This window comes from Macaca mulatta, chromosome 2 (genome assembly GCF_049350105.2).
Source record: "Macaca mulatta isolate MMU2019108-1 chromosome 2, T2T-MMU8v2.0, whole genome shotgun sequence".
NCBI lineage: Eukaryota > Metazoa > Chordata > Mammalia > Primates > Cercopithecidae > Macaca > Macaca mulatta.
The window spans coordinates 179,782,930-179,803,424 of record NC_133407.1 but is presented as its reverse complement, the minus strand read 5'-3'; positions in this window follow the sequence as shown (position 1 = coordinate 179,803,424).

Genomic DNA, 20,495 nt, shown 5'->3' with positions numbered 1-20,495 from the left:
TTGAACTCCCGACTTCAGGTGATCTGCCCGCCTTGGACTCCCAAAGTGCTGGGACCACAAGTGTGAGCTTCCATGACCAACCAGCTTTTGAACATTGAATAGCACAATATACAGAAAGTTATTCGCTATATAATTATTATATAGTACTTCCATTAAGAGGTTATTGTGCAGATTAACTGAGCAAATGCATCTCAAACACAGGACAGATCATAATACATAGTGAAATAATCAGTAAACATTACTTATTGTTTTTGTACTACTCCCATGCTTTTCCTATTGGATGAGCTTTATATACACTTCATTTATACATCTCACTTAGATAATCGCAAAATGAATTCTGACTAAATACCTTTATTATTGTTCTCTCCATTTTAATCAAAAGTTAGAGTCATTATGTAAAGGCTCAATAATCGCCAATGAATTGTAATATCATTTGAAATAAATATCCCAATGCTTATATTTGCATATAATGTTCTGTTATTTCTCAGCACTATCCCATAACCTCACTGATCTCTTCCACTGTCTCCTTAGTTCATATTCATTCCGTTCCGGGCACTTTGACATCATTCCTATTCCTGGAATACACCAGTCATACATCAAACTCCAAAGATTTCTTCTTGTTTTCTCTGCTTTCCACGTTTTCCCTGATACACAAATGACTCACTCCTTTACTCCTACATCAACATTTTGTTGTTTGTTTTCAGATGCCAATTTCTTACTGAAATTGTTTTGACCACTTTATTTAAAAATGTTTCCACAATAAAATTAATTATCCTATAGCCAACCAAAATAATTTTAAAAAAGTGAGAGAGAGCACAAACTACTAATGTTAGAAATAAAGATGTAACACTTCACTAGAGATCCCATGGACATTAAAAAAACTAGTTAAGAAACACTATAAACAACTATATACCCACGAATTTAATAATCCAGGTAAAATGTATACATTTCTTAAAAAATAGTCTTCCAAAATTCATACAAGAAAACACTGACAATTGTAATAGACCTACCTTTAGTAAAGATATTGACTCAGTAATTAATAACCTTTCAGCAGAAAGTTTTAGGCTCAGATGGATTCACTCATAAATTCTATCAAACATTTAAGTAAGAAATTATACCAAATAGCTATATTTTTTTCCAGAGGACAGAAGCAGAGAGAATACTTCCTAACTCAATTTATGAGGCCAGCATTACCTTAAAAACAAAAACCAGAAAAATACATTACAAGAAAAGAAGGCTACAGACCAATATCTCTCATGGACACAGATGTGACACTTCTCAACAAAAGATTAACAAATAGAATTAAAGTATAAAAAGAAGTATACACAACAACCAAGTGGGATTTTATCCCAGGTATACAAATCTGGTTCCCTATTCAAGGATAAATTATTGTCGTCCATTACATTAATAGGTTAAATAATAAAAGTCACACAATAATACTAATATGAAAAAAAGCATTTCACAAAATCCGATACCCATTTATGATTAAAACTTAATTAACTTGAAAGAGGGCAGTTTCACAACTTGCTAAAGAATTTCTACAGAAACCTACAGTTGACATTATAAGTAATAGTGAGATACTTAAAGCTTTCATGCTAAGATCAAGGAAAAAGCAAAGATATCCCCTATAACCCATGCTTCTCAACATCATACAGGAAGTCCTGGCTAACATGATAAGACAAGAAAATCTAATAAAACCTATTCAAATTGGGAAGGAAGAAATAAACTGTCTTTGTTCACAGATGACATGATAATCAATATAGAAAATTTAAAAAATGGCAAGAAAACTCCTAGAAATAATAAACAAGTACAGCAATGTTGCAGGATACAAAGGGAATGTACAAAAGTCAATCACTTTTCTATACCAGAAATAAGCAAGTGAAATTCAAAGTTAAACTACAATACTATTTACATTAGCATTCCAAAATTGGAATACCTAGGTATAAGTCTAACAAAATATGCACAATCTCTATGTGATGAAGACTACAATGCTCTGATAAAAGTAACTAAATAACAAAATATAGATATTTCATGTTCCTGGCTAGAAAGAGCCAATATTATCAAGATGTCATTTTTTCTCCTATTATCAAGATGTTAGGTTTTGTCAAGAGTCAATATTATCAAGATGTCAGTTTTTCTCAGCTTTATCTATAGATTCAATGCAATCCAATCATATCACAGCAATTTGTTTTGTGGATACTATCAAACTGATTTAAAAATTTATGTGGATATGTAAATAACCCAGAATAGCTAACACAATACTAAAAGAGAACAAAATTGAAGGAGTGGCACTACTCAGCCTTGAGATTGATTATAAAGCTACAGTCATCAAGACAGTGTGACACTGGCAAAAGAAGAGATAAATATATCAAAGGAAAAGATTAAGGAGTTCAAAAGTAGACCAACACAAATGTAATCAATTCATATTTGACTAAAAAGCAAAGGCAATACAATAGAGAAAGGTAATTCAATCTAGACACAAATGTCATAGTCTTGAAAAAAATTAACTCAAAATGGATCACAGACAGACCTGAATGTAAGAAGAAAAACTATAAAACTAGAAGATAACATCAGAAAAAATCTCCACGATCCTTGGTGTTTTGATGACTTTTTAGATACAAAATCAAAGGGATGATCACTGAAAGAAATAATGTATTAGCTGGATTTCATAAATTTTTTAAAAGTCCACTTCATGAAATACACTGTTGAGGGAATTAAAATATAGGTTACAGACTAAGAGAAAACATTTGCAAGAGACATATATGATAAAGGACTATATCCAAAATATACAAAGAGCTCTCAAAACTCAATAATGAGAAAACAACCTTATCAAAAACTATTCCAAGATCTTAACAGACACCTCACCAAAGAAGATATACAGATAGCAAACAAGCACAGAAAAAGATGCTCCATATGTCATCAGAAAAATGCAAATTAAAGCAACAATGAGATACCATGACACATCTATTAGAAGAGCCAAAGTCCAGTACACTGACAACACCAAATGCTGGTGAGGAAATGGAGTAACAAACTCTTATTCATTGAATGGTAATGCAAAACTGCACACCAGGAAAGACATTTTGGCAGTTTCTTACAAAACTAAATACATGATTACCATACAATTCAGTAACTGTGCTCTTTTGTATACATCCAAAAGTTTTGAAAATTATGTATGAAACTATAGTGGTAAATGCATTCTATTATATATTTTCTCACATTCATAGAATGTACAACACCAAGAGCCAATTCTAATGTACACTATGGAATTAGGGTGATAAATAAGTACTGGCTAATCAATTCTTAAAAAAATAAAAGTACCACTCTCCAGGTGGATGTTGATCATGGGGGAGGTTAAGCACGTGTAGGGCAAAAAAGAAAAACCTCCGTACATACTGTTCAGTTTTGCTGTGAACCTAAAACTGCTAAAAATTGAGTCTCGTAAAACACAACAAAACAAACAAACAAACAAAAAACAGCTTTCCTTGATCACTGCACCACTGTTCCTATGCTTTCCCTGATTTATTTATTTCTATATTATTTGTCACTTTCTAATATACTCTATATTTTCAGCTTTGTCTATTTTCTTCCAATATTTTTCTTAAAATAGAAAGTCCATGAAGTCAGACTCTAAGGTTCATTTATTTTCTGCTGTATCCTGAATATTTGGTGTTTGGCAGTACGTAGACAGTATAACCTCATTTGTTGAATGTTAAATAAACAAATATGTCAATGAAAGTTAATTGAAAGCTTTAATACATGTTCCAAAAAGAAAAGGAAATTTGGCAAGTTGGAAGAAAGGGACAATTCCAATAACTTTTCTACCACCCCAAAAATGTAACTGAGATTGATTTAAGTGTAATATACATAATAATCATTTAATCCTCACATTAATCATACATATTAGATGCAGTCATCTTATTTTACAAAAATAAAACCCGTAGAGAGGTATTTTTTGAAAGTCATATTGAGTGGAAGTGTAAAAATGCAAACTCAGACAGATTTGGCTTCGGACTGAATGATTTTAACCACAGCTCCTTTATTGTCTTTTGGTATATTCTCTGTATTTAGAAGGAAGAATTGACCTAGAAATAGGCAACATGGGGTAGAATGAACAAGAGACATTTATCTGGCTCAGGAAAATTGAAATAAGCTAGGATTTAAGTGAGAAAAATTATAATAAGGACTATTAATATATAACCTAGAGAAAAGAATTCTAAATTTAAGTTTATTTCAGGGAATTTAATAATCATTGATTAGAATAAAAAATTAACCTACAGAATACTTAAACCAGATAGCATAGTGGTACCACAAATAAATTAGTATAAAAATGCACATTGTACACCTTAAATTTATGTAATTTTGTCAATTGTACCTTAATAAAGCTAGAAAAATAAATATAAAAAATCAAAAAATATCAAAATGCTCAAGCATGAGTACACACATTTGCCTGCCCTTCCTTTCCTTCCCTTCCTTTCCTTCCCTTCCTTTCCCTTCCCTTGCGTTCCCTCCTTCCTTCCTCCCTCCCTCCTCCTTCCTTCCCTCCCCTTCCTTCCTTCTTTCCTTCCTTCCTTCCTTCCTCTCTCCTTCCTTCCTCCCTCCCTCCCTTCCTTCCTTCTTCTCCTCTTTCTTTTCCTCCTCCTTCTTTCTGTTCTTTTTTACTCTCTCTCACATCTTCTTTTACCAGTAAGACATACCAAGGCACATAGGCAAATAATCATAAGCAGAGCAGTCTTGCTGAACTCAGGTGAGGAAACTAAAATTTTGTGTAATTTTGCTACCTCCCACAACCACCATCAACCAAGCAACACTTAGTATGTCATTTAATTCTCCTCAGAAATAGAAACAGTCTGGAAACAACCATTTTAAGCACAATTTAAGCTTAGGAGATACATGGTATTGTTTATAACCTACAATTCTCTATATTTCTAATGATTATTTTTATGAGGCTAACTCTAAAATTAATATGTTTGTCTAGTGGACATCTTCACACCTCACACAACACCCACATTCTTACCAAAAGTATTCATTTGCCTAATACTTTTATTCATGTCTCTCAGATCTTGAATGCTTATACTCAATTTCTTCTTCATCTAGACTACCACAAAATATGCCAGATGTATCCTACCGGTATCTGTAAATACAGACACTTCTCTTTTTATACCCTGCTTCTATCTCAACGCCCTACGATTATTAATCTGTATTATTTCCCTGTTTCCAGTCTCTTCTCGATCTGCACACTGCCAACACAGTGATCATTCTAAAACACCTAGTGGATAACAGCTGTTCAATGGTGCTCTGTTACCTACAGGACAAAGTCTAATCTCTTTATCAAGGTCTCCAACTTTTATTAACCTATCACTGTATGCTTTTTCAAATTATTCTCACAATTTTCTTCCACATTCCGTAATCCAGTCAGAATAATTGCATATCTAGATCATGTCATTGTCTTTTTAGGGCACATATTTATTTGCAGGTTTTCTCTTTTGCTTACATTTTATTATCCACATTTGCTGTCTAATCAATCATGTACGCTGTAAAGCCTTTCCTAACTCTATTGTGAAACACCCTCTAGCCAGCCCTTCACTGGGCTCCAGGAGAGCTTCCTTTATTCTTCATCATAGACATCATTGCATACAATGTAATTATTCTCTATCAAGAAAATTTTGATGTCAGAAATCATGGGCCATCTTTTCCAAAATATATAAACTCAGTATATACAATTGTCCTTCAGAAAAGAGAGAGTCATTATACATATATGGGTTCTTACAAATTAATCATTTTTTCTAATTCATTAAATTTAAAATATCATTTGTTTTAAAAGACATCATTAGTTTACATACTAATAAGAAAGGGAAAAAAAGTATTGCAATTAAGCTATGACATTTATTGAATATGAGACTCCCCAATTAAGGAATATTAAAATATAAAAATATGGTATTTGGCCACATATATGTCTTCTTTTAAGAAGTATATATTCATATCCTTTGCCCACTTTTTGATGGGGCTGGTGAGGCTGTGCAGAAATAGGAATGCTTTTATATTGTTGGTAGGAATGTAAATTAGTTCAACCATTGTGGAAATCAGTGTGTTGATTCCTAAAGGATGTAGAACCAGAAATACCATTTGATGCAGTAATCCCATTACTGGGTATATGCCCAAAGGATTATAAATCATTCTACTAAAAAGACACATGTACACATATGTTTACTGCAGCATTATTTACAATAGCAAAGACTTGGAACAAACCCAAATGTTCATCAATGCTAGACTGGATAAAGAAAATATAACTCATATATACCGTGGACTACTATGCAGCCATAAAAAAGAATGAGTTAATGTCCTTTGCAGTGTCATGGATGACCCTAAAAGCCATCATTCTCAGCAAACTAACACAGGAACAGAACATCAAACACTGCAAGTTCTTACGTATAAGTGGTAGTTGAACAATGAGAACACGTGGACACACGGAGGGAAACATCACATACTGGGGTCTGTTGGGAGGTGGGGGGCTAGGGGAGAGAGACCATTAGGACAAATACCTAATGCAGGCAGGGCTTAAAACCTAGATGATGAGTTGACAGGTGCAACAAACCACCCTAGCACATGTATACCTATGTAACAAACGTGCATGTTCTGCACATGTGTCCTAGAACTTAAAGTAAAATTTAAAAATAAATAAATAAATTATTGTCTTAAAATTGATAAAATACGATACTCTATTTTGAAAGATAAATATTCTTCAGGGAGGAAACAGTAATTAAAAATGTTTTCAGTTTTAAATTGCTTAAAGAAGATCCTTGTTGAAAATTTTGTTAAATAAAAGGACAGGGGCAAAAAAAGCAACATAGATGTAATTAATTTCAGATTTTTAACCTCACAATTGCAGGTATTTATTATAATTGCAATTAAACATTTTAAATCACTTGAAACAAGTAAAATCCTCTACTACAATATGAGAATTATGAATATGCAAATAAAACATAATGTAATAACACACAAGCAAAAAAAAAGAAGCCCAACATTAAAATTTCTAATTTTTTTTCTAATGGTGTTTGGGTGGAAATTGTCAGAAAGAAGATGTTAAAAATTAGAAATTTTAATTTTATCACATATAAATAATATATGATAATTAAAAATATATAGATATGATGTATATGTTTAAGTATATGATAAAATTATTAAATGAAGCATTTAAGTGGATAGTTCTCTTATTTAACTACATATCTAAAATTTGATTGGGGAATTTAGGTTTTTTATTAGGAAGTTATTTTTATTAAAATATTAAATATATAGACATAGACATATATTAATTCCGAATTTAGAGCTGAGGACATTGCCCATGACAAAATATGTTTTAAAGAAAAGTTTCATTGCTGAAATATATAATTATGCTGAAAACCATTTAATTGATACAATAGAAACAAAAGAAATATATTAAGAGATCTGGCATAGTACTTTATTAAAATCAAGTGATTAACCGTGTTAAATATAAGAATATAAAATTATAAAATTATTTATGTTACTGAAGGGTGCACCTTCAGAAAATTAGAATGAAATACTAGAATATGTAGAGGAAAACGCCTGAAAAACACACATATATAATACATACACACACATATAGATAGATAAGCAAATGATGGAGTGATAGATTGATTGATTGATAGATAAGATTGAATTAGTTGTTGTATAAGAAAAAAGAGAAAAAAAAAAAAAACTCTCCAATCTGAAGTGCCAATAGGCCAACATACAAGAAATATCTGCTAAATTACTAGTCATGGCTGAGTTAAACTAAAAGAGATACAGATATACAGTAAATCTTAAAATTCCAAGATACAACTTATGTGTAAATGTTTTGGACAACTTATTAAAGCCACATTTACCAGCAGACAGCCTTATTAAAGCATGTGACTGTCCAATGGGTAGCCATGTCAGGAAATTATATAAAGAGAATTACATTCTGCAACAAAAAATATCCCTTGGAACATGCACTGCATTGTAAAAAATGTGTGCTAGACTGAGTCATATGTTATAAAAGAGATTTGGAGTGAGGTAATCCTGAATACATAGCCTAGATATTACAATAATCAACTCTATTTACTTGAGAGAGTTACTAAACATTGAGATTCAGTATCCTCATTTGTAATATCAAGATACTAATAACTGCTTAATGTTTTGTTGAGAAGATTAATCATATATATACACATATAAGATGTATATGATATATATAGCTATATAGATACATCAGAAATTCACAAATATGCAAAAAGACTAACACACAAAACTTCGTAATTGTTGTTTCTCTTTGCCTTTGTAATTATGACAATTGTTTATAAACTGATCTAAAGAGCAAACTTCTTCAGAATTTTGAAAGCTTATAAAAACCTTTTTTATTTCTTCAATGAAATAAGCCTAAAAAGCATAATTCATAATTAATGTCCAATTTTTTGAAATTAATTCTTTATACTAATTTTTCTTGCCCTGTGGTTTGCTGTATTAATTATCCTTGAAAATTTCTGGCATTTGGAATGATTTCATATAAATTCTTAACATTCTTACTTATTGATTTAATTTGAATGAACCATTGATGAATTGTGAAGATGTAAGTGGAGTCTTAGAATGACTGTATCTGTTTTTATTATTAGGTGAGAAAATAATGTCAAATTTGTTTAAGAGATAGGCTGTTGGGTTTCTGATACTTATGAATAATGGAACTGTCATTTGTGAGAGTTAGGATGTGAGTGTGTGTGTATTTGTAAGGATAGAGAAGCAAAAACGAGTTTCCCATAAGAGAAAAGCCCATGATTTGAGAGCTTCACTGCTGAAATTTAAGAAAAATTTAAAGAACTAATATCAGTCCTACTCAAACTATTTCAAAAAATGAAGAGGAGGAAATACTTACAAACGTGTTCTATAATGCCAGCATTACCCAAACAACAAAACCAGACAAAGACACAATAACAGCAAAACCTATAGGCCAATATTATGATGAATCTTGATTCAAAAATCACCAACAAAATCCTAACGTGAAATTGAACAACATATTAAAAAGGTAAGTTATCATGATCAAGTGTAATTTGTCCCAGTGATGCAAGAATGGTTAAACATATGCAATGTACACAACATATGCAAATCAATAAACATCACATCAACAGAATGAAGGACAAAAACCATGATCATTTGAACAGATGCAGAAAAAGCATCCAATAAAATTCAACATCCCTTCATGATACTAACAAAGTGGGTATAGAAGAGCATACCTAACATGATAAAGGCCGTATATGACAAACCCACAGATAGAATTTGACCAAATGGGAAAAACTGAAAGCCTTTTCTCTAAGACCTCAGACAACACAAGGATGCCTGCTTTCACCACGTTTTTCAGCACAGTACTTGAAGTCTTAGCCAGAGCAGTTAGACAGAGAAAGAAATAAAAGGCATTCAAACTGAAAAGGAGGACACATTTTCTTTCTTTGCAAATTACATAATCTTATATATATAGAAAAACCTACAGACACCAGCAAAAAAACACCTACAATTGAAGACCAAATATAGTAAAGTTGTAGAACACAAAACCAACATACAAAAATTAATAGTGTTTCTATATACCAATAAAAAACCAACTGAAAAAGAAGTTAAGAAAGTGATCCTATGGATAACAGCTACAAAGAAAAAAATGAGACAGTAACAAATTTATCAAAGAAGGTGAAAAATCTTTACAATAAAAATTATAAAACACTAATGAAAATATTGAAGAAAATGCAATAAAATGGAAAGATATTCCATATTTATATATTAAAAGTATCAATATTGATAAAATGTCAATACTACCCAAAACATTCTACAGATTCAATACAATTCCTATAAAAATACCTGTGAACTATCTTCACAGACATAGAAATAGCAATCCTAAAATGTATATAGACACAAATAACCAAGAGTTACAAATAGCCAAAGCAATCGTGAGTGAAAAAAAAACATACCTGGAGGCATCACATTACCTGACTTGAAATTACACTATAAATTTATAGTAACCAAAACAGCATGGTACTGGCATAAAAACAGACACATAGACAATAGAATTGAATAGAGAACCCAGAAATAAATCCATGCATTTCAGTCAACTCATTTTTGACAAAGGTGCAGAAAACATAAATTGAGAAATAGTCTTTTCAAAAAATGTTCCTGGGATAACTGGATATCTGTATGCAAAAGAATAAAACTATACCTTTATATCTTACCACGTACAAATATCAAATCAGCATCGATTAAAGAATTAAATGTAATATCAGAAACTATGAAACTACTACAGGAAAACGTTGGAGAAAATACCCAGGACATTTGTTCAAGCAAAGATTTCTTGAGTAATAGCTCAAAAGCATAAGCAAACAAAGCGAAATTGGACAAATAGAATCATATTAAGCTTCAAAGCTGCTACACAGCAGAGAAAACAATTGAAAAAATGAAGAGACACCTATAGAATGGGAAAAATATTTGCAAACTATTCTACTGATAAAAACTTAATAACCAGAATATATAAGGAACTCAAATAACCTAATAGCAAAAATAAAACCACAAATATTCTGGTTAAAAAATGAGCAAAATATCTGAACAGATATTTTCACAAGAAGACATACAAGTAGCCAAAATGCATATGAAGAAATTCTCAACATCAGTAATAATCTGTAAAAGGCAAACCAAAACTACAATGAATTGTCATCCCATCCCACTTAAAATGCCTGTTATCAAAAAAGATGAATAATAATGAACACTAGAGAGGATGAGGATAAAGGTGAAAGCCTGTGCACCGATGGAGGTGTGTATAAATTAGTAGAGCCACTATGGAAAACAATATATAAGTTCCCCAAAAATCTAAAAATAAAACTACCATATGATACAGCAATTTCACCACTACATTCATAACCAAAAATAATAAACTCAGCATATAAAAGAGACATTTCCATGTTTGTTGCAGCACTATTCACAATAGCTAAGGCCTGGAATCAACCAAATGTCCAACAACAGATGAATGGGTAAAGAAAAGATAGTGCATACAGATGATATAATTCAGCCATAGAAAGAGAGTACAAACTTTACATTTACAACAACATGGATGCAATTGGAAGACATTAAGTGAAATAAGTTAGGCATAGAAATACAAATATTGCACGTTCTCACTCATAAAGATTGATGGTTACCAGAGGCTGGGAAGGTAGTGCGAAGGAAAGGATAAAGAGTGACTGGTTAATGGGTACAAAAATGCAGTTAGAAGAAATAAGATCTAGTGTTCAGTAGCACAAAAGGGCGACTATAGTTAAAAATAGTTTACTGTATATTTCAAAATAACTAAAGAAGTGGCTTTGGAACATTACCAATACAAAGAAATTATCATTACACATTGTATGATTGTATCAAAATGTCACATATACTTCATAAATATGTACAACTACAATATATCCATGAAAATTAAAAATAAAAACAAATATGGATGAGAAATAAATGGTTAAAACAAAACAAACAATAATGAAATAAAAAAATCAGCCAAGACACACAAATACAGTTTGAGTATGTAGAAATATTTTCAAAGGATAATGAACATCCACCCCTCATTTAATGCTATATCATCAACATTGCACCTATAAAAGTATGTTTGTTTGTTTGTTTTTCAGAATCTCCTCACATTTTAGGTATAATAAAGTAATACATGTGTCCCTTTGAGGGATCTAATTTCATTTGTGTTTTGAAATATTTTGTAATAATTTGTTGTTTCATTTGCCATATGAGCGATTAAAATTGTAAGCCAAAAAGTATCTGAGAAAGGTCTCATTTTTGAGGTTTAGTTTGCCAAGGTTGGGGATGTGTCTGGAAAAAAGGAACACAAAACCACAGGAACATCTGTGACCCTACTTTTTCCAAAGAGGGTTTTGGGACATCAATATTTAAATGGGAATGAGCAGGCAGCAGGGGAAAAAGGAAGAAAAAAAAAGAGAAGAAGGTATATAAAACGGGCACGATTTGCATTCATTTGAATCTTCGATAAGCACTCACTGAATATAAATTGTACATGTCAAAGGCGGGGTTGAATACTCATTATGCATTTGTCTCGCCCTCAGAGAATATGTTTTTCACATAAGATAAACATAGATTAGAGGAAGCAGTCAGATATGTATTTGTCTCAGGTAAGCAAAGGAATGATTTCCATTTCTGTCCTTTCTCCCATATCTGTGAGGATAAGCTGTTCATTTACACTGTAAGGGTGAAATTCGACAGAACCGTTTTTGAGTAAAGATCATGGAGCCCACAGGGAATTTCCCTGTGAGTTAATTGTGAGGGAGGTATATTGTCGTTTATCTTTGTAGCCATCTATCTAGAAACAAAATGGGAAGCAGGTTTGCTCAACTCAGTTCTCATACTTGACTTTTCCCTTTGACATAGTGAGTTTGGGGTCCCAAGATTTTTATATTCCTTCCACAAAACACTCAGATGTCCTCAGAAGAGACACTTTTTATATCCACCTAAGTACTACCACTTAATTGGAAAAGATAACCCCATTTTATTTCCATGCCTCTCTTGATATGTCATATCGCAATGTTTACATTAGTTTTTCTTTAATAGGGACAGAGACCTATGTTTTCATTTGTAATGTGGAAAAACAATGTTTTAAATAATTGTACTGCATAAACTCATCAAGTTGCATTCCCAGTAATTCCCAGAATAAAAGGCTGAACTAATTTATATTAGGTCATTTAGCTTGAGTCCAAGGTATACTTCTCAAGTTGTGTTTTTTTCTGTTTTGCTTTGTTTTGTTTTTGTCCTTACAGTTGTAGTCCTTAGCTCATTTCATTGTTCATTTGTAGGATTTCCTCTGTCTGGTTTTGACATTCCAGGAGCAACTTACCAAAGGACTGACAGTTGTTCAACATGATGCTAACAGAAGCTAATAGAATTTTCACATTGATTTGAACAGAAAACAAAACATACAAAAAATAAAACTGACTTTTTTTTTTACTATCAGTGTCAAACTTTTTTGTATTTTCATTATTAAAAAAGTTATAAGTCGACTTATTTTATTCTCATTGTTACGGTTTTAATGTTAACACATATGCTTAATGTTCAAATCACCAAAAATACTTCTTAAATATGAAAATATCTATGTCTTTAGTAATGAATAAGAGGTGTCAAAGGAGAAAAAAAAGCAAATAATATATTTATACTAGGATTTTTTCACCTTGAATATGTGCCTTAATATAGTTAGAGAAATTTAAAAATGTACAGAGAAATTGTTCTACATTGTTTAAAAAAGCCAGAAACAAAAAGTTCTGTTGACATGTTCAGTATTTTCTTTTCCTAAGAGGCAATGATGATCATGTTTGATTGCTATAGTTTCTATCTGCACAATCTTTCATAACTCCGTCTTCTGCTTTAAATGAGACACCACATTCCAAATTGAAGATGAATGCCAAGCTGCAAAGAATGAACATAACTTTGGCATTTGTATTAATTTTTCACATCTACATATATTATTTTCTTGATAAAATGCATGTACGAACAAAAGAAATTATAGAAAGAAGACCGTGTTGTAAATTGTGCATGCATTGTCTCCCAAAGTTTTTCCTACTTTTTAATTCTAGAAGATGACTAGATTCTAAATTAACTGAATTTCATTCAACAAATTATTTACTGAGGAGTGTACCTTAACAGTTGATCCATGGATTTATTTTGCATTCTTTACGTGTGTGCACTATAAAAGATGATCATATTTCTGAATCACTAGAGGAAGATAAAAACAACAAATATAGTCAAATTATAGAAGGAAGAAAGGAAGGGTGTGAAAAAAGCAGAGAAAGGAGGAAAATACTAAAAAAAAATTAAATTAAAACAATTTAAGTATATATGATCTTGATAAATGGAAACTTGCTAAATTCCCCAAGTAAAAGATAATATATAGATCTTAAATTTAAAAACAAAAAAAAGTTGTATTCTTTTTACAAAAATATTTTTTAAGTGAATCAAAATATTTTTAAAAATCCAACAAAGATAAAGGGATTGTAACATATGCCAGATACAGTCTAATAAACATACCTAAATTATGTAAAGTGCATAGAGAAAACTTCCAGGCTTAATACTTAATCGACCAATTTTTCCTCTACCTTTTCCTGAAAAAAATAACAAGTATCCTTAGTTTCTGGTGTATTTATGCTTGCACCAGACATATAGAAACATGTATGCAAAATACATATATGTATAGATAAATGTGTGGTATATAGCACAGTTTAGTAGTTCTCAAAATGTAATTAACAGAGCCTTAGGAATATCCAATACTATTTCAGGAGGTTATTTTTTTCATTTTTATTGTTTTAATTATATAGTGCATAATTAAGTAAAGCACTATTTTCAAATAACCAATGAATGTTGTTATAATGTGTGAGTAAAATATCCATTTGTGTGCAAGGTAAACCAATTAAATTTAACATGACAGTACAATCTTTTTGTAAATATGATTTTACATTGTAAATAACTTTTAGAGAATAACACTCGCCAACTTTTTATAGTGTCAAGCAAAAATTTTTACAATTATCTGAACAAGTTATTAAAATACTATCTTTTCCAACTATATATTTTGCGAGGATATACTCTCTTGCTACTCTTCAATCAAAACAACGTATCACAACAGATTGAATGTAGAAACAAATACGAGTATCCAGTTATCATCTATCAAGCCAAAAACTAAAAATATTTTAAAACATATAAAATAATACCACTCTGTCACTAATGTTTTGTTTGGAAAATATAAAGTTTTAAAGCAAGTATTGTGCTAACATGCAACAGAAATATTATTGTTGCTTTTAAATTACTTAAAATTGTATAATTTAAAATTTCTCAAATTTAATTTCTTTTGTGATACATATTTTGAAAAGAGAAGGTCTTTGGGTCTGCCATAATTTAAAAATTGTAAAGAGGACCTGAAACTAAAATGTATGAAAGCCATCAGCCTAGTGATTAAGAGCATGGCTTCCTGAGTCACATTTCTTGTTTTCACAAGTCAGTTCCACCATTTTCTAGTTAACTGGTTTTGGTTGTTACTAAAGTTCTCTGTGTCATCTCTTATTATAAACTGTAAACATGATAATAATAGATGCTACCTGATACTATAACTGGGGAGAAACTTCCCCTATGCTGTGATAGTTAATTTTATGTGTCAACTTAACAGAGTTAATTAATTCCCAGACAACTGGTAAAATATTACTATTGAGTGTGTCTACAAGGATATTTCTGGAAGAGATTGGCATTTGTATGGGTAGACTGAGTGAGGAAGATCTACACTCAATAATGTGAAGGTGCATCATTTAATCCATTGAGAGACAAAATAGAAAAAAAAAAGCTAGAGGAAGGGTAAATTCTCTGTTTTTCTTGAATTGGGACATCCATCTTCTCCTATCTGAGGACAAGGGAATTTCTTGTTTTCCCACCGTGTGGCCTTAGAACTACTCCAATACTTACACCAGAACCACCTCTTGCACCACACACATTGTCCTCTACCCCTCTTCTCAGGCCTTTGGCCTTAAACTGAATTGCACCATCAGCATTTCTGGTTTTCCAGCTTACAGACAGCATATCATGAGACTTCTTGGCCTCCATACTCTTGTGAGTCAATTCTCACAAGAAATTTATCTATGCATTCATCTATCTATCTATCTATCTATCTATCTATCTATCTATCTATCTATCTATCTATCTATCTATATCTATCTATCTATCTCTATCTATCTATCTAGCTATCTATCTTATCTCTCTATCTCTCTATCTCTCTATCTATCTATCTATCAATCATCTATCAGTTATCTATCTATTTGTCTATTTATCTATCTATCTGTATCTACCTACCTATCTATCTACCCATCTGTCCATCCATCCTATTTGTTCTGTTTCTCTGGGGAACTTAACCTAACACATGTGTATAAAGTATTTTAATGGTACATGGCACAAAAAAATTGTAATACAAAATCATGACTCCAGCTGAGATATTAAGAAGGTATAAAAAGGACAAATTAAAACCAAAGTAAGTAGAAGAAATTAAGCAATCAAAATAGAAGCAGAAGTAAATTAAATAAAACTGGGTAAATAGATGCATTTCAAAGGTGATTTTGTGAAAAGAAATGAAATTAATATAGCTTTAGACAGAATGAAAGAAAGAAAAGAAATACAAATTAACAATATAAGAAATGAAACAGGGAACATCACCTTGGATACCATGGACATTAAAAGACTAGTAAGGGAATATTAAAAACAACCTTATGTTAATAAATATGGCTTTAAAATATATGTTTCTTGAAATAGCGAGATTTGTAAAACTAGCGAAAAACTTAGGAAAACCTTACTGGCTTTCTATTAACATAAAACTAATGAATTTGCCACTATCATCCTCCTAAGAAAGAGACCTCCCTGCCTATACGCCTTCAGTGGTGAATTCTGCCAATTACTTAAGGGAGAAACCATATTTTCATAATCTTTCAGCAAATGGGGGAAGAAAGAAGACTTAGAAACTCATTTTATGAGGTCAATGCCAGCCTAATGTCAAAATTAAGTACATTACATGATAAAAAAGAAAATTTCTCACCAAAGTGAATCCAACACTGTAAATAAAAAATATAAAATACATTATAGCCGGGTGACATTTATTCCAGGAATAAAATGTTATTTTAAATTTCAAATGTAAATCAATATAATTTCCTATTTTGTACCTACCAAGGCCTTCAACATAAAGTGGGTTGAATTGATGAGAGAGACTCTTTGTTGTTTCTGATTTCAAGAATAATCATTCCATATTTGTTGAGATCATGTTTGTTATGGTGTGAGGAGAGCATCAAATATTGTTTTCCATTTTTAAAAAAATTTTTTTGAACATGAATATGTAACGGTCCTAGCACCATTCATTCAACAGACCATCTTTTTCCCCAACATATTTTTGTGGTGTCTTTGCAAAACTCATTTTGATATTTCTGAGCTTTCAATTTGATCCCGCCGATCTATATGTCTATTATTATGCCGGTACCCCCGTGTCTTGATAACTGTACCTCTATTGTAAGTTTTAAAATTGGATAGTGAAAGTCTTCCAGTTGTGTTTCTTTCAAGAACATTTTGCAATTTTCAGTGTACTAGTATTACCCTTATTTTGTTCAATTTACTCCTGAGTGCTGTATTGTTTTTTATGATTTTTGTGAACAAAATTATATTTCTAATGTCATCGTTGTGTGGTTGATGGCTAGTGTGTAGAAATGTAACTCATAGTTCATATTGAACTTGTATTCTATGACCCTACTCTGTAGACTTGGTCTAACTGTTTGCATGTGTCTCTATTCCTCAGGATTTTCCACATATGGGAATAAAGCATCTGTAGGTTAAGTCAGATTTTTTATTCTTTTTCAATTTGTATGGTTTTCTTTTCTTGATTGCTTTTGCTACAATTCATGTTAAACAAAAAAATGTAAAGATTATCTTTAACATGTTCTTGTTCTTAGATTGATAGTATTTACTCATTCAACTACTAAGTAGATTTTTCACAGATGCCTTTTATCAGGTTAAATAACTTTCCTAATAACATGTTTTTCAATACTGTTGAATTTGGTCAAATTGTGAAACTTTTGAAATAAAAATGTAGCGTTTTTCCTTTATTCTGTTAATATGGTGCATTTTTATGTCAATTGATTTTTTTATGATAAACCAACCTTATGTTTCTAGGATAAATATCACATGATCATGTTGTATAATCTTTTATAGGGTATAGCATTTGATTTGTCAACATTTTGTTGAAAATGTTTGTATCTATGTTTTTGAGGGATACTGATCTGTTTTTTCCTCTTCTCGTTATGTCTGACTGGCTTTGGTTTCAGAATAATACTGGAATCAAAAGATTAAAACATTTTCCTATTTTGTTCATGTGGTGAAAGTATTTTTGAGGTATTGTTATTATTTTTTCTGTAAATGTTTTATACAATTTAGATACCCCACAGTTACCTGACACTGTGGTTTTCCTTGTGGAAAAATTTTAAATTACCGGTTCACTTAGTTACTTGTTATTGGTCTATTCATATTTTCCATTTATTAAGTCAATTTTGATAATTTGTGAATTTCTAAGATCTTAATTTATATATTATAAAATTTTTTATTCTAAATTTTTCGTAGTATTCACTTGCAAATTATTCATTTCTAAGAAATCAGTTTGAATGCTTCCACTTTCAGGTATAGTATTTGTTTTCTTGGTGAGTGCAGGTAAAGTTTTGTCAGTGTTGTCAGATAGTTTTAAAGAACCAACTTTTGGTTTTATTGATTTTCTCTATCATTTTCTGTATTTGATTTTAAGCATGTGTTTATTCCTGTTCTAACCTGTATTCGTTCCTTTCTTCTAATCGCCCTCAGCCTATGCGTCCTAATTGTGCTAGATTTCCTGAAGGTAGAAGCTTACAGTATTAATTTCATATTTTCTTCATTTCTAATTTTCTTGTAAGCACTTTTTGGCTGTATCTTAGAAATTTTAATATGTTACATTTTATTTTCATTTAGGTCAAACTATTTTGTAATTCTCTTGTAATTTCTTTTTTGATACACTAATTATTTTAAAATGTACTTAATTCCCAAATACTTATTAACTTGCCACATTTCCATCAATTATTTATTTTTAATTTAGCATTTTGTGGTAGAGACCATATATTATATGCTTTTTCTTTTCTTTTACATTTATTAGGACTTGTTCTAATGCGTAGATTATGGCCTATCTTGGTGAATGTTCCATGAACAATTCATATGAATCTATAATTTGCTGTTTTGGTGCTCACCATTTTGTAGGTCAAGTTGTTTGAGAGTTCTGTGCAAGTTTTCTAAATACTTGCTGATTTTCTGTCTAGTCATCTTATCAATTATTGTGAATATATTATTGAAATATTTAACTTTTTATTGCTAAATTTCCTATTTTTCTCTTCAATTGTCAGTTTTAACTTCATATTTTGTGGAGTTCTGTTGTTGGATGCACATATGCTTATACTTCTGAACTCTTCCTTTTCATCATTATGTAATGCCCTGGTCTCCAGTAATAATTATCACCTTAATGTCTATTCTTGTCTGGTATTAGTATAGCCACTCTAGCTCATATTTTGTTACCATCTGGTTGGCATATTTTTCACCATCCTTCTACTTTTAACCTTTTTTTTTTTTTAATTTAAAGTATGTTTCTTGTAGACAGCATATATTTGCTAGTTCTCTGAACCTATCTATAGCATCATCATTGTGAAACATTTTGGGCCCTCCTCAACGCAGCTTCTGTTGAATTATTTTTATTTTCTCATCTATGATCTAAACTTTCCTATTACTTTGCACACCTTAACATTTTTGGTTGAAAACTGTACAATACAATAATTTAATGTGGAATGTGGAAAATCTGGAAATCGGATTCTCCTCTCCCTTTCCTGGGTTTGTTGTTGTTGTTATTGCTGTTTGTTTTGTTGTTTTGTTTTGTTTGTTTTGTTTGTTTTTGGAACAGAGTCTCACTCTGTCATCCAGGCTGGAGTGCAGTGGTGTGATCATGGCTCACTGCAATCTCTGCCTCCCAGATTCAAGTGAATCTAGTGCTTCAGCTTCCCAAGTAGCTGGCATTACAGATGTGTGTCACCATGGCTGGGTAATTTTTTTGTGTGTATTTTTAGTGGAGACAGTGTTTCTCCATGTTGTTCAGGCTGGTATTGAACTCCTGAGCTCAGGTGATCTGCCTGCCTCAGCCTCTCATAGTACTAGGATTACAGGTGTGAGCCACTGTGCCCAGCCTGCTGTTTGTATTTGGAGTGCCATTCCTGGACTGATTATGTAATGCTCGTGTTCCCTATCATATGCAACCACCAAAATATCTGGTTGGTTGGTTTCTTGGTTAGCTAATGAATGATCATACATTTCCTTAAATGCCTTGTACCAATAAATATTCCACCTTAGCCAAGAGGCTGTGTGTGTGTGTTAGGATATACTTTCATTTCTCAGGCAGTTTATAAGACTGCCTTAGATTTCCCTGATTGCTTGCACAGAGCCTAAAGTCAGCCAGCCAGGTGTAATTGGGGCATCTTACATCTTTCCTGGACAAGCACATAGCAATGCCTATGCACACTGCCTTCTGTCTTCTATATCTCTCGTAATACTTCAGAGTTTTACAAAGCCCCCTCTGGACATTTAGTTCCTAGACCTTTCTTTTGAACTTTGGCTAGGCTTTTGTTTGCTCCAACTGGTATCACAGCTTTTGGCAGTTAATCAATTGAAACTGATTGTTTTTAGCAAAGGTCCAAGGATAGGACCTTTCCTATAGAGAGTCAAGTCACATTTTGACAATAATTTGTAAATTGGGCTTTCCAAGGGACTGTAAAATAGATCATGTAGTAACAATGGTCTGGGGACAGGGCTTTATAAGGAGCTCCAAACCTGTCCGTTTCCTCCAATGGCTGTTAAGATAGCTAATTTTCACC